A 15,674-nucleotide genomic window follows, 5' to 3' on the forward strand; every position below is an offset into this window, starting at 1 on the left:
CACTTTTCCACGTCTTTATTGAACACTTCTTACTACCTGGATGCGCAGGCGTTCTATGGTTGCTATAGTAACCACAGAGCTGAGCGCAGTGACGTCACAGGTTGCCGCGTACACCGTTGCTGCCGACGTCAGCGCTGCGTCCCGCTATTCCCGGCCTGCGTGGTGTCGTCATCAGCGTGCGCCCGGCAGGAGCCCTGAGAGTGAAGAAGCCGCGGGAAGCGGAGGAGGAAGAGGTGAGGAGCGCGCAGTGAGGGCTGGACGTGCTGAGACACGAGCAGCGCCCCGGGGAATGGGGGAGCCGCTGGTCACGGTGTGGAGCCGCCGGCCTGCTTCTGGCACAGGGTGTGTGTGAGGAGAAGCCGGCCGGTGTCTTTGTGTGGACGTGCGCGCGCACCGTGTGCTGTGAGGGGCTCTGCGTGTCTGCCCGTTCCCCACACCGTGTGGAATGAGCGGCCCTAGGCTGGGGCCATTGTCTGGCAGGTGTCAGCGAGCAGCCATTCCAGCTGTACTGCTAATGACGTCACTAGAAGCGCATGCATCGGCCATGATGATTTCCTCCTGCATCCGGCATTCTGTAGCCGGAGCTAATCTACTGTTCTCTGTTAGCAGCCAGATGTGTGGCTGACCGTAGTGTTCTCCCATGGGATTGTCTCCTGATCACTGACTATCCAGAAGCATGTACCCGACCGTGCAGGAGGACGGCTGACACCATTATGTACGGATGAGGGGTCCATAGGAATAACCTTTGTTGTGGTGGGTGGTCTCTCCTCCCACCCACCGTACATTATAATATTGATGGCAGCATTGAGCAATGTAGTTCTACAGCCTCATGTGTATAGCAAGTGAATGTGACTTTTATTCATTATTCTGTTCTCTTTACAATATGTTTCGCAATTTCCAAATATAGAATTTTTTTGCAGAACTGAAAATATATACAATCACAATCAGTCCTAAAAAAATATTACCGACTCGTGTTAATAGGAACCTTGTTAGAATCTCATTACTAAACTGCGTACATTGATTAGACGCCTAGAAAAAGCAGGTGAAACCCGAACTAACAGTCGGCTACGCGGCCACCGCCGTCGGGCTACGCGGCCACTCCAGGGTGGTTTTCTGCTGCCATATGGGAATGTGCAAACCTTATATACGAGGGAGGTTATTCCTCAACATGACTGTGACCAAGGCCAAAGTAATTAGAAATGAGTAGATATTTCTTATGGGAGATTGTTCCACAATATGTACAAAATTATGGACTTTTTAATTGCAAATTATGAAAAAATATTAAACAATGTTGTAATGTACCTTTTCTCTGTGAATTATGTTATAATTACTTCTGTACATATTGTGGAACAGTCTGCTAGGAGTATTTATTTTACTTGGATATATAGCGCTATTAATTCTGCGGAGGTTTACCGACATTACCGGCACTGTCCACAAAGGATTATACTGAACATTCTCTACCTGGAGCATAGATGTTTCTCTGTCCCCAATCACGATGAACATAATGCTCTACTGTATTTCTACTGTCCCATAAACACAAGAAGCAACAATATTTAGTGAAAATACCTTGCATTTCCATTAGCAGATCAATTACTTTAAAATCTCCACAGATATTCCATTGATGATGCTTATATTGTATAGCATCCAAAACAACGGACAGATTTTCTTACCTTTCCTTTAGATGACATGAGTGAGCAATAGGGATTGATGGTTTCATATTTCCATTGTGCAACAAAGTACTCTTGATTCAGTTCTTCAAAGAGGCCATTCACATTGTTACAGTACACCATTGGTCCATCAACTGTGACAAATTGTGTTTAAAGTGTTACTTCTGTTTCGGTAATAACACACACTTTGACATCATCGTGAGGGAGATTCTTCTGTTTCAATGTAGATGCAAGAAGTTCAGCTTTATCTTTTTACAATGAAAGGTCTCTGATGAGGTCATTTAATTCATGTTGTTAAGCGTTCTGGCTTCTCCATCAGGTACATACTCATCTTGACTTGAGGCCTCCATGTCTTTGCCAGTAGTTTCAGCTCCGTAGTCTTCATGCTCTTCTTCATTTTCATCCAATTCAGACTATGGTGGTTCAGGAACCAGCAAGGTGCCATCATGTGGAACAGCCCTAATCGCAGATTCAAATTCAGGGTAATTAATCTTATGTTTGTAGAAAAGCCCTTCAGTTTGACAAAACAAAAGTAGCAGTCATCACTATGATTTTTGGTTCTTTACAAATCATGGGAACAGCAAATGGCATAGATACTTTCCTCATATTGAACCAGTCACTAAGACCATTAGAACAACTTGAGCATATCACATGAGGGTCCCGGATCTTATCTCTATCACCAAGTGGACACTTAAAGTACATCTTTTTAATATCATGAGTGATTGAACGTACTTGGCCTTTTGGTGTAAAAGAACCACACACATAGCAGAATCTGTTCGGATGATTGATACACTGTGGGGGCATTTTTCTCCTTAAAGGGAACCTGTCACCCCGTTTTTTGAGATTGAGCTATAAATACTGTTAAATAGGGCCTGCGCTGTGTGTTACTATAGTGTATGTAGTGTACCCCGATTCCCCACCTATGCTGAGAAATAACTTACCAAAGTCGCCGTTTTCGCCTGTCAATCAGGCTGGTCAGGTCGGGAGGGCGTGTTCACAGCGCTGGTTCTTCCTCAGCTTTACGTTGGTGGCATAGTGGTGAACAAGCAGCGCGCGATCTGCGCTGTCATCCCTTTCGTCGGTGGGGGCGGCCATCTTCCTGGGGCCGCGCGTGCGCAGATCGAGTGCTCTGCTGCACGGGGCTTCAGGAAAATGGTCGCGGGATACCGCGCGTGCGCATTAGAGATCGCGGCGGCCATTTTCCCAAAGCCGAGACCGGCCATTTTCCCAAAGCCGAGTCTCGGCTTTGGGAAAATGGCCGCCGCGATCTCTAATGCGCACGCGCGGTATCCCGCGGCCATTTTCCTGAAGCCCCGTGCAGCAGAGCACTATAGTAACACACAGCGCAGGCCCTATTTAACAGTATTTATAGCTCAATCTCAAAAAACGGGGTGACAGGTTCCCTTTAAATCAGATCAAACAGAGTAGATTCAGTTCAATGGTGGTGACAAATTAAAAAAAAATGCGATGAGCCAACCGACTATATATACAGTTATATGAAAGTTTGGGCACCCCTATTAATCTTAAGCTTAATGTTTTATAAAAATTGTTTTTTCTTGCAACAGCTATTTCAGTTTCATATATCTAATAACTGTTGGACACAGTAATGTTTCTGCCTTGAAATGAGGTTTATTGTACTAACAGAAAATGTGCAATCTGCATTCAAACAAAATTTGACAGGTGCATAAGTATGGGCACCCCACCAGAAAAGTGATATTAATATTTAGTAGATCCTCCTTTTGCAAAAATAACAGCCTCTAGTCGCTTCCTGTAGCTTTTAATCAGTTCCTGGATCCTGGATGAAGGTATTTTTGACCATTACTCTTTACAAAACAATTCCAGTTCAGTTAAGTTTGATGGTCGCCGAGCATGGACAGCCCTCTTCAAATGATCCCACAGATGTTCAATGATATTCAGGTCTGGGGACTGAGATGGCCATTCCAGAACAGTGTAATTGTTCCTCTGCATGAATGCCTGAGTAGATTGGGAACAGTGTTTTGGATCATTGTCTTGCTGAAAGATCCATCCCCTGCGTAACTTCAACTTTGTCACTGATTCATGAACATTATTGTCAAGAATCTGCTGATACTGAGAGGAATCCATGCGTCCCTCAACTTTAACCCCTTCCCGACCTTTGACGCCACGTAGGCGTCATGAAAGTCGGTGCCAATCTAACCTGTGATGCCTATGTGGCGTCATGGAGGGATTGCGTCCCTGCAGATCGGGTGAAAGGGTTAACTCCAATTTCACCAGATCTGCAGGGACATGGGGAGTGGTACTTCAGCCCAGGGAGGGGTGGCTTCACCCCCCCCCCCACCCCCCATGGCTACGATCGCTCTGATTGGCAGTTTCACTTTCAACAGCCAATCAGAGCGATTTGTAATATTTCACCTATGAAAACTGGTGAAATAATATAATAATAATTTTTATTTATATAGCGCCAACATATTCCGCAGCGCTTTACAAATTATAGAGGGGACTTGTACAGACAATAGACATTACAGCATAACAGAAATACAGTTCAAAACAGATACCAGGAGGAATGAGGGCCCTGCTCGCAAGCTTACAGACTATGAGGAAAAGGGGAGACACGAGAGGTGGATGGTAACAATTGCTTTAATTATTCGGACCGGCCATAGTGTAAGGCTCGGGTGTTCATGTAAAGCTGCATGAACCAGTTAACTGCCTAAGTATGTAGCAGTACAGACACAGAGGGCTATTAACTGCATAAAGTGAATTAGAACGTGATGCAAGGAACCTGTGTTTTTTTTTTTTTATATAAATAGGCCACACAGGGATCGTTAGGTTAACGCAGTGAGGCGGTAGGCCAGTCTGAACAAGTGAGTTTTTAGGGTACGCTTAAAACTGTGGGGATTGGGGATTAATCGTATTAACCTAGGTAGTGCATTCCAAAGAATCGGCGCAGCACGTGTAAAGTCTTGGAGAAATATTGAAATATTACAATCCAGCCATGGCCGATGCTGCAATATCATCGGCCATGGCTGGAAACCCTGATCTGCCCCCACCGCCACCGATCTCCTCCCCAGTCCTCCGTCCTGTGCTCCGCTCCCCTCCGTCGTCCTGTCTGCTCCCGCGTCCTGTCAGCAACCCCCGTGCTCAGATACCCCCTCCCCCGTGCTCCAATCTCCCCCCTCCCCCCCTCCCCCCCATACTTACGGACACCGGGAGGCTCGGTCCGTCTTCTCCATGGGCGCCGCCATCTTCGAAAATGGCAGGCGCATGCGCAGTGTACCCGCCGAATCTGCTGGCCGGCAGATTCGTTCCGGGTATGTTTTGGTCACTGTGATAAAACCTATCAATCACAGTGATAAAAATAAAATAAAAAAGTAAATGATTCCCCCCCCCCCTTTATCACCCCCATAGGTAGGGACAATAATAAAATAAAGAAAATACATAATTTTTTTTCCACTAGGGTTACGGTTAGAACTAGGGTTAGGGTTTAGGGTTAGAATTAGGCTATGCGCACACGGTGCGGATTTGGCTGCAGATCCGCAGCGGATTGGCCGCTGCGGATACGTAGCAGTTTTTCATCAGGTTTACAGTACCATGTAAACCTTTGGAAAACCAAATCCGCTGTGCCCATGTTGCGGAAAATACCGCGCGGAAACGCTGCGTTGTATTCTCCACAGCATGTCAATTCTTTGTGTGGATTCCGCAGCGTTTTACACCTGTTCCTCAATAGGAATCCGCAAGTGAAATCCGCACAAAAAAACACTGAATATCCACGGTAAATCCGCAGGTAAAACGCAGTGCCTTTTTACCTGTGGATTTTTCAAAAATCGTGCGGAAAAATCTCATACGAATCCGCAACGTGGGTACATAGCCTTAGGGTTAGGGTTGAAATTAGGGCTAGGTGTTATGATCTGGTGGCCTAGGAGCAGCATGTGACGTACTCTGGAGAAGGTGGTACCTGTACTGACCGCAGACCCTGAACTTAGCCTCCCAACTAGAAGTAGCCGTGGGATGTACCTAACACTCCCTAGACACCTCGACACAGCCTAAGGAATAACTTCCCCTAAAGATAGAAACGGGAAAACTATCTTGCCTCAGAGAAAATCCCCAAAGGATAGACAGCCCCCCAGTAATATTGACTGTGAGAGGAGAGGGAAATCAGGATTTAGCAAAGGAGGCCTTTCTAGCTAAAAAGAAAGAATAGGACAGAGTACTATGCGGTCAGTATTAAAACACTAGAAAATATCCACCACAGAAAATACAAATCTCCACATCTGACTAAAGACATGGAGGGTGTATCTGCATCTCCAGAGATACAGCTTGGCTGCAAAAAATCCTTACACAGACAAAGCTGGACAAGACAAAATAGGAAAGTGCACAGAACTATAAGGCCCACAGCATGTGGACAGCAAAAACAAAGCCAGAACTTATCTTTGTTGAAAAGAACAGCAAAACAGGAGAGACCAGTCAGGGATGTGAATCCTCCAAAAACAATGGACAACTGGCACAGACTAAAGGATCAAGCAAGACTAAATAGCCCAGTCCAAATTGCAATAAGTGGACACACCTGATAAATGCTGCGATCCAAAGACAGCAGCACTACCACTCATAACCACCGGAGGGAACCCAAGAGCAGAATTCACAACAGCTAGGGTTGGAAATAGGGTTAAGATTAAGCTTGTGGTTAGGGTTAGGGGTGTGTTGGGGTTAAAGTTGTGGTTAGGGTTGGGATTACGGGTGTGTTGGGGTTAGGGTTGTGATTAGGGTTATGGCTACAGTTGGGGTTAGGGGTGTGTTGGGGTTAGTGTTGGAGGTAGAATTGAGGGGTTTCCACTGTTTAGGCACATCAGAGGTCTCCAAACGCAACATGGCGCCACCATTGATTCCAGTCAATCTTGCGTTCAAAAAGTCAAATGGTGCTCTCTCCCTTCCGAGCCCTGATGTGCGCCCAGTGGTTTACCCCCACATATGGGGTACCAGCGTACTCAGGACAAAATGGGAACAAATATTCGGGTCCACTTCTCCTGTTACCCTTGTGAAAATGAAAAATTGCTTACTAAAAGAAATTTTTGAGGAAAGAAAATTGATTTGTTATTTTCACGGCTCTGCGTTGTTAACTTCTGTGAAGCACCTGGGGGTTCAAAGTGCTCACCACATATCTAGATAAGTTCCTTGGGGGGTCTAATTTCCAAAATGGGGTCACTTGTGGGGGGTTTCTACTGTTTAGGCACATCAGGGGCTCTGCAAACGCAACGTGAGGCCTGCAGACCATTCCATCAAAGTCTGCATTTCAAAACGTCACTACTTCCTTTCCGAGCCCCGACGTGTGTCCTATCAGTGGTTTACCCCCACATATCGGGTATCAGCGTACTCAGGACAAACTGGGCAACAAATATTCGGGTCCACTTCTCCTGTTACCCTTGTGAAAATAAAAAATTGCTTGCTAAAACATCATTTTTGAGGAAAGAAAAATGATTTTTTTTATTTTCACGGCTCTGCGTTGTAAACTTAGCACTTGTGGTGTAACCACTTTAAACCCCCATCTAGATTAGTTCCATGGGAGGTCTAGTTTCCAAAATGGGGTCACATGTGGGAGCTCCAATGTTTAGGCACACAGGGGCTCTCCAAACGCGACATGGTGTCCGTTAACGATTGGAGCTAATTTTTCATTGAAAAAGTCAAATGGCGCTCCTTCCCTTCCGAGCCCTGATTTAAGGATCCATTTTATCCTGTTGCCCATGTGGAAATGAACAAATTGAGGCTAAAATAATTTTTTTCTGAAAAAAAAAAAAAAAAAAAAATTTCATTTTTACGGATCAATTTGTGAAGCACCTGGGGGTTTAAAGTGCTCACTATGCATCTAGATAAGCTCCTTGGGGAGGTCTAGTTTCCAAAATGGGGTCACATGTGGGAGCTCCAATGTTTAGGCACACAGGGGCTCTCCAAACGCGACATGGTGTCCGTTAACGATTGGAGCCAATTTTTCATTGAAAAAGTCAAATGGCGCTACTTCCCTTCCGAACCCTGTCGTGCGTGCAGACAGCGGTTCCCCCCACATATGAGGTATCGGCGTACTCAGGACAAATTGTACAATAACGTTTGGGGTCCAATTTCTCCTTTTACCATTGGGAAAATAAAAAAATTGTTGCTAAAACATTTTTGTGACTAAAAAGATAAATGTTCATTTTTCCTTCCATGTTGCTTCTGCTGCTGTGAAGCACCTGAAGTGTTAATAAACTTCATGATGGTGGTTTTGAGTACCTTGAGGGGTGCAGTTTTTAGAATGGTGTCACTTTTGGGTATTTTCAGCCATACAGACCCCTCAAACTGACTTCAAATGTGAGGTGGTCCCTAAAAAAATGGTTTTGTAAATTTCGTTGTAAAAATGAGAAATCGCTGGTCAAATTTTAACCCTTATAACTTCCTAGCAAAAAAAAAAATTTTGTTTACAGAATTGTGCTGATGTAAGTAGACATGTGGGAAATGTTATTTATTAACTATTTTGTGTCACATAACTCTCTGGTTTAACAGAATTAAATTCAAAATTTGAAAACTGCGAAATTTTCAAAATTGTAGCCAAATTTCCATTTTTTTCCCACAAATAAACACAAAAATTATTGACCTAAATTTACCACTAACATGGAAAACTAACGTGAATATGTCACGAAAAAACCGTTGAGATCCGTTGAAGTGTTCCCGATTTATTACCTAATAAAGGGACACTGGTCCGAATTGCAAAAAACGGCCAGGTCATTAAGGTCAAAATAGGCTGGGTCATGAAGGGGTTAACAAGCTTCCCGGTGCCGGCATTGGCCACACAGCCCCAAAGCATGATGGAACCTCCACCAAATTTTACTGTGGGTTTCAAGTCTTTTTCTTGGAATGCTGTGTTTTTTGGCCGCCATGCATAACGCCTTTTTGCATGACCAAACAACTCAATCTTGGTTTCATCAGTCCACAGGACCTTCTTCCAAAAAGAAATTGGCTTCTCCAAATGTGCTTTTGCATAGCTCAGCCGACTCTGTTTGTGGTGTGCTTGCAGAAACTGCTTTTTTCGCATCACTCTCCCATACAGCTTCTCCTTGTGCAAAGTGCGTTGTATAGTTGACCGATGCACAGTGACACCATCTGCAGCAAGTTGATGCTGCAGCTCTCTGGAGGTGGTCTGTGGATTGTCCTTGACTGATCTCACCATTCTTCTTCTGTTTTTCTGATGTTTTTCTTGGCCTGCCACTTCTGGCCTTAACAAGAACTGTACCTGTGTTCTTCCATTTCCTTACTATGTTCCTCACAGTGGAAATTGACAGGTTAAATCTGAGACATCTTGTTGTATCCTTCCCCTGAACAACTATGTTGAATAATCTTTGTTTTCAGATCATTAGACAGTTGTTTTGAGGAGCCCATGATGCCACTCTTCAGAGGAGATTCAAACAGGAGAACAAGTTGCAAGTGGCCACTTTAAGTAGCTTTTCTCATGATTGCATACACCTGGCTATGGAGTTCAAAGCTCAATGAGGTTAGAAAACAAAAAGAAAAGTGCTTTAGTAAGTCAGTAAAAAGTAGGTAGGAGTATTTAAAACAAGAAAATGATAAGGGTGCCCATACTTATGCACCTGTCAAATTTTGTTTGAATGCAGATTGCACATTTTCTGTTAGTACAATAAACCTCATCAAGGCAGAAACATTACTGTGTCCAACAGTTATTCGATATATGAAACTGAAATAAAATAGCTGTTGCAAAAAAAACTATTTTTATAAAACATTAAGCTTAAGATTAATAGGGGTGCCCAAACCTTTTCATATAACTGTAGGTACAGTTGTGGCCAAAAGTATTGACACCCCTGCAATTCTGTCAGATAATACTCAGTTTCTTCCTGAAAATGATTGCAAACACAAATTATTTATTATCTTCATTTAAGTTGTCTTAAATGAAAAAACACAAAAATAATTGTCCTAAAGCCAAATTGGATATAATTCCACACCAAACATAAAAAAGGGGGTGGACAAAATATTGGCATGTGATGCTTCTCTACTTTGTGTAATTAACAGCACCTGTAACTTACCTGTGGCACCTAACAGGTGTTGGCAATAACTAAATCACACTTGCAGCCAGTTGACATGGATTAAAGTTGACTCTGTCCTGTGTCCTTGTGTGTACCACATTGAGCATGGAGAAAAGAAAGAAGACCAAAGAACTGTCTGAGGACTTGAGAAACCAAATTGTGAGGAAGCATGAGCAATCTCAAGGCTACAAGTCCATCTCCAAAGACCTGAATGTTCCTGTGTCTACCGTGCGCAGTGTCATCAACACGTTTAAAGCCCATGGCACTGTGGCTAACCTCCCTAGATGTGGACGGAAAATAAAAATTGACAAGAGATTTCAATGCAAGATTGTGCGGATGTTGGATAAAGAACCTCGACTAACATCCAAACAAGTTCAAGCTGTCCTGCAGTCCAAGGGTACAACAGTGTCAACCCGTACTATCTGTCGGCGTCTGAATGAAAAGGGACTGTATGGTAGGAGACCCTGGAAGACCCCACTTCTTACCCCGAGACATAAAAAAGCCAGGCTGGAGTTTGCCAAAACTTACCAGAAAAAGCCTAAAACGTTTTGGAAGAATATTCTCTGGTCAGATGAGACAAAAGTAGAGCTTTTTGGGCAAAAGCATCAACATAGAGTTTACAGGAGAAAAAAAGAGGCATTCAAAGAAAAGAAAACGGTCCCTACAGTCAAACATGGCAGAGGTTCCCTGATTTTTTTTTTTTTGGGGTTGCTTTGCTGCCTCTGGCACTGGACTGCTTGACCATGTTCATGGCATTATGAAGTCTGAAGACTATCAACAAATTTTGCAGCATAATGTAGGGCCCAGTGTGGGAAAGCTGGGTCTCCCTCAGAGGTCATGGGTCTTCCAGCAGGACAATGACCCAAAACACACTTCAAAAAGCACTAGAAAATGGTTTGAGAGAAAGCACTGGACACTTCTAAGGTGGCCAGCAATGAGTCCAGACCTGAATCCCATAGGACACTTGTGGAGAGATCTAAAAATGGCAGTTTGGAGAAGGCACCGTTCAAATATCAGGGACCTGGAGCAGTTTGCCAAAGAAGAATGGTCTAAAATTCCAGCAGAGCATTGTAAGAAACTCATTGTTGGTTACCGGAAGCGGTTGGTCGCAGTTATTTTGGCTAAAGGTTGTGCAACCAAGTATTAGGCTGAGGGTGCCAATACTTTTGTCTGGCCCATTTTTGGAGTTTTGTGTGAAATGATCAATGTTTTGCTTCATTCTCTTTTGTGTTTTTTCATTTAAGACAAATTAAATGAAAATACCAAAGAATTGTGTGTTGCAATCATTTTCAGGAAGAAACTGCGTATTATCTGACAGAATTGCAGGGGTGTCAATACTTTTGGCCACAACTGTATTTCCCCACAGAAGAGAGGCAGGTTGTATTTAAAACTGATTTTACTGGAGGTAATCTGGTAGATAACTATATATACAGTTGAGGTAAATGGGTCGGCCTATTCCTTACAGATGAACATTTGTAGACAGGCAGTTTCTCAGTGTGATATTGGCTGCTTTCAGGTTCTCTCTCTGTGGAGACTCTCACTCAGTTATACCTCAGTGGCTGAGCTGTTTTCTTCCCTCTGAGGCAACTTGCCCTCCCAGAAATGCAGTGAGAATCCTCTCACAATGGTGGATGTCCGCTGCCTTCCCTTCTGTCTCCCTGTGGCAGGGCTCGGATCCCTGTAGAGGCCTGTCTCCTGTCAGTCTCACATACCAGTCCTTGCTACCATCACCATCCTTTTCTGGCTGACTCAAATCTTACGACCTCATAAGTTAGCTCCGCCCCATAACGTGACTTTCCGAGAAGCAGCCATTGGTTGACTACACTGTCAATACTTCTTCCCATAAAACTCACTAAAACCTTTACTGATGTTGTCCCTGTAGGAACATTCACAATTAACCCCTTAGTGACAGAGCCAATTTGGTATTTAATGACTGAGCCAATTTTTGCAATTCTGACCACTGTCACTTTATGAGGTTATAACTCTGGAACGCTTCAACGGATCCCGCTGATTCTGAGATCGTTTTTTCGTGACATATTGTACTTCATGTTAGTGGTAACATTTCTTCGATATTACTTGCGATTATTTATGAAAAAATGGAAATATGGCAAAAAAATTTAAAATTTTGCAATTTTCAAACTTTGTATTTTTATGCCCTTAAATCAAAGAGATATGTCACGAAAAATAGTTAATAAATAACATTTCCCACATGTCTACTTTACATCAGCACAATTTTGGAAACAAAATTTTTTTTTGTTAGGGAGTTATAAGGGTTAAAAGTTGACCAGCAATTTCTCATTTCTACAACACCAATTTTTTTAGGGACCACATCACATTTGAAGTCATTTTGAGGGGTCTATATGATAGAAAATAATGAAGTGTGACACCATTCTAAAAACTACACCCCTCCAGGTTCTCAAAACCACATTCAAGAAGTTTATTAACCCTTTACATGCTTCACAGGAACTGAAACAATGTGGAAGGAAAAAATGAACATTTAACTTTTTTTTGCAAACATCTTAATTCAGAACCATTTTTTTTATTTTCACATGTGTAAAAACAGAAATGTAACCATAAATTTTGTTATGCAATTTCTCCTGAATACGCCAATACCCCATATGTGGGGGTATACCACTTTTTGGACGCACCGCAGAACTTAGAAGTGAAGGAGCGCCGTTTGACTTTTTCAATGCAGAATTGGCTGGAATTGAGATCGGACGCCATGTCACGTTTGGAGAGCCCCTGATGTGCCTAAACAGTGGAAACCCCCCACAAGTGACACCATTTTGGAAACTAGACCCCTTAAGGAACTTATCTAGATGTGTGGTGAGCACTTTGAACCCCCAAGTGCTTCACAGAAGTTTATAACGTAGAGCCGTGAAAAAAAAAAAAATCACATTTTTTCTACAAATTATGATCTTTTTGCCCACAAATTTTTATTTTCACAAGGGTAACAGGAGAAATTAGACCACTAAAGTTGTTGTGCAATTTCTCCTGAGTACGTCGATACCCAATATGTGGGGGTAAACCACTGTTTGGGCGCACCGCAGAGCTTGGAAGAGAAGGAGTGCCGTTTTACTTTTTCAATGTAGAATTGGCTGGAATTAAGATCGGACGCCATGTCGCGTTTGAGAGAGCCTGATGTGCCTAAACAGTAGAAATCCCCCACAAGTGACCCCATTTTGGAAACTAGACCCCCCATGGAACTAAGGCTAGGTTCAGATTGCGTTAGTGCAATCTGTTTAGCGCCTAGCGCTAGCGGATTGCGCTAACGCAATGTGTTGTAAAGGGGTCGCGTTAAACGTCCCCGCTCTCGCAGATCTCTGATCTGCGAGAGCGGGGAACGGACCGCGGGCGCGCCTCGGACGCTGCAAGCAGCGTCCGCGGCGCGCCACAAAACACCGGAACATCGCTAGCGTGTGCCGAAAATGGCACGCGCTAGTGATGCGCGTCCCCATTGCTGTTAATGGGCGCGTCCCCATTGCTGTTAATGGGCGCGCTAACGGACGCGTTGCACGGCGTTAATTTCGCCGTGCAACGCTGTCCGTTAGCACGGTCTCATTAACGCAATGGGAACCTAGCCTTATCTAGATGTGTGGTGAGAACTTTGAATGCCCAAGTGCTTCACAGAAGTTTATAATGCAGAGTCATGAAAATAAAAAATATTTTTTTTTCCACAAAAAAGATTTTTTTAGCCCCCAAGTTTTTATTTTCACAAGGGTAACAAGAAAAATTGGACCCCAAAAGTTGTTGTCCAATTTGTCCGTAGTATGCTGGTACCCCATATGTGGGGGTAAACCACTGTTTAGGCGCACGGCAGAGCTCGGAAGGAAGGAGCGCCGTTTTGGAATGCAGACTTTGATAGAATGGCCTGCGAGCATTATGTTGCATTTGCAGAGCCCCTGATGAACCTAACCAGTAGAAACCCTCCACAAGTGACCCCATTTTGGAAACTAGACCCCCCAAGGAACTTATCTAGATGTGTGGTGAGAACTTTGAATGCCCAAGTGCTTCACAGAAGTTTAGAATGCAGAGTCGTGAAAATAAAAAATATTTTTTTTCACAAAAAAAGATTTTTTAGCCCCCAAGTTTTTATTTTCACAAGGGTAACAAGAGAAATTGGACCCCAGAAGTTGTTGTCCAATTTATCCCGAGTACGCTCATGCCCCATATGTGGGGGTAACCCACTGTTTGGGCGCTCGGCAGAACTCAGAAGGGAGGGAGCACCATTTGACTTTTTGAGCGCAAAATTGGCTGTCGTGTTTGGAGACCCCCTGATGTACCTAAACAGTGGAAACCCCCCAATTCTAGCTCCAACCCAACTCCAACACACCCCTAACCCTAATCCCAACCTGATCCATAATCCTAATCACTAACCCTAACGATAATCACAACCCTTACCCCAAAACAGCCCTAATGTCAACCCTAACCATAACCCTAATCAAAACCCTAAATCCAACACACCCCTAATCCTAATCTCAACCCTAACCTCAAACCTAACCCTAATCCCAATATACCCCTAATCACAACCCTAACCTTAACCCTAATCCCAAACCTAACCCTAATCCGAAGCGTAACCCTAATGCCAACCCTAACCCTAATACCAACCCTAATCCAAACCCTAACCCTAATCCCAACTCTAACCCTAACTTTAGCCCCAACCCTAGCCCTAACTTTAGCCCTAACCCTAGCCCTAAGGCTACTTTCACACTTGCGTCGTTTGGCATCCGTCGCAATCCGTAGTTTTGGACAAGAAACGGATCCTGCAAATGTGCCCGCAGGATGCGTTTTTTGCCCATAGACTTGTATTGCCGACAGATCGTGACAGATGGCCACACGTCGCGTCTGTCGAGCACTGGATCAGTTGTGTTTTGGCGGACCGTCGGCACAAAAAAAGTCCAATGAAACGTTTTTTTGTACGTCGCATCCGCCATTTCTGACCGCGCATGCGTGGCCGTAACTCCGCCCCCTCCTCCCCAGGACATAGATTGGGCAGCGGATGCGTTGAAAAACTACATCCGCTGCCCACGTGTACAATTTTCACAACGTGCGTCGGTATATCGGGCCGACGCATTGCGACGGCCCCGTACCGACGTAAGTGTGAAAGCCTAACCCTAAATTTAGCCCCAACCCTAATCCTAATTTTAGCCCTACCCCTACCCCTAACCCTACCCCTAGCCCTAACCCTATACCCCTAGCCCTAACCCTAGCCCTAACCCTAGCCCTAATTTTAGCCCCAACTGCTGTTCTCCTGCCGGCCAGCAGATGGAGACAGATGGCGGGCGCACTGCGCATGCGCCTGCCATTTTCTTTTCCCCGGCAGCCAGGAGGAGCAGCAGGAGGACCCAGGGACACAGGTGAGTATGCTAGGGTCCCCGAATCCCCCTATTTCTCTGTCCTCTGATGTGCGATCACATCAGAGGACAGAGAATTACACTTTGACTTTTTTTTTGCAGTCGCCGGTAAACAGTTAATTACCGGCGATCGCAAAACAGGGGTCGGTAAAACCCCCGGTACCGGCGGGCGCACTGCGCATGCGCCCGCCATTTTGAAGATGGCGGCGCCCACCGGGAGCCACGAGGAGCACCAGGGGAGATAGGTGAGTATTGAGGGGCTACCTGGGACCCCTTTTCTCTGTCCTCCGATGTGCGATCACATCGGAGGACAGAGAAATTGAAAAGAGATCGCGTGTTTTTTTTTTGTTTTTTTTTTGCGATCGCCGGTAAACGGTTAACTACCGGCGATCGCAAATGCGGCGTGGGTAAAAAACTCCCCCCGATTCATGTTCTCCGGGGTCTCGGCTACCCCCGGCAGCCGAGACCCCGGAGAAAATCCGACTCTGGGGGGCGCTATTCACTTTTTCCACAGCGCCGTTAATTAACGGCGCTGTGGTTTAAGTACCCTTAGCGGCCGCCGTTAAAAGGCGTATCGGCGGTCGCTAAGGGGTTAAGTAAGACAAGCAAAGAAATGG

The 15,674-nt window shown here is 44.6% G+C and overlaps 1 protein-coding gene across 2 annotated transcripts in view; it reads left to right on the forward strand.

The window, feature by feature from the left end:
- The first annotated feature begins 172 nt into the window (after positions 1-172).
- Positions 173-15,674, forward strand: part of SMARCAD1 (SNF2 related chromatin remodeling ATPase with DExD box 1) — a 168,493-nt gene continuing 152,991 nt past the window's right edge. Inside the window, exon 1 of one of the 2 annotated variants that reach the window (XM_069743577.1) lies at positions 173-233. The gene's annotated coding sequence lies outside the window, so the exon portion shown is untranslated. The remainder of the gene's footprint in view (positions 234-15,674) is intronic. The other variant, XM_069743576.1, reaches the window with a different exon arrangement.

This window comes from Ranitomeya imitator, chromosome 1 (genome assembly GCF_032444005.1).
Source record: "Ranitomeya imitator isolate aRanImi1 chromosome 1, aRanImi1.pri, whole genome shotgun sequence".
NCBI classification, from domain to species: domain Eukaryota; kingdom Metazoa; phylum Chordata; class Amphibia; order Anura; family Dendrobatidae; genus Ranitomeya; species Ranitomeya imitator.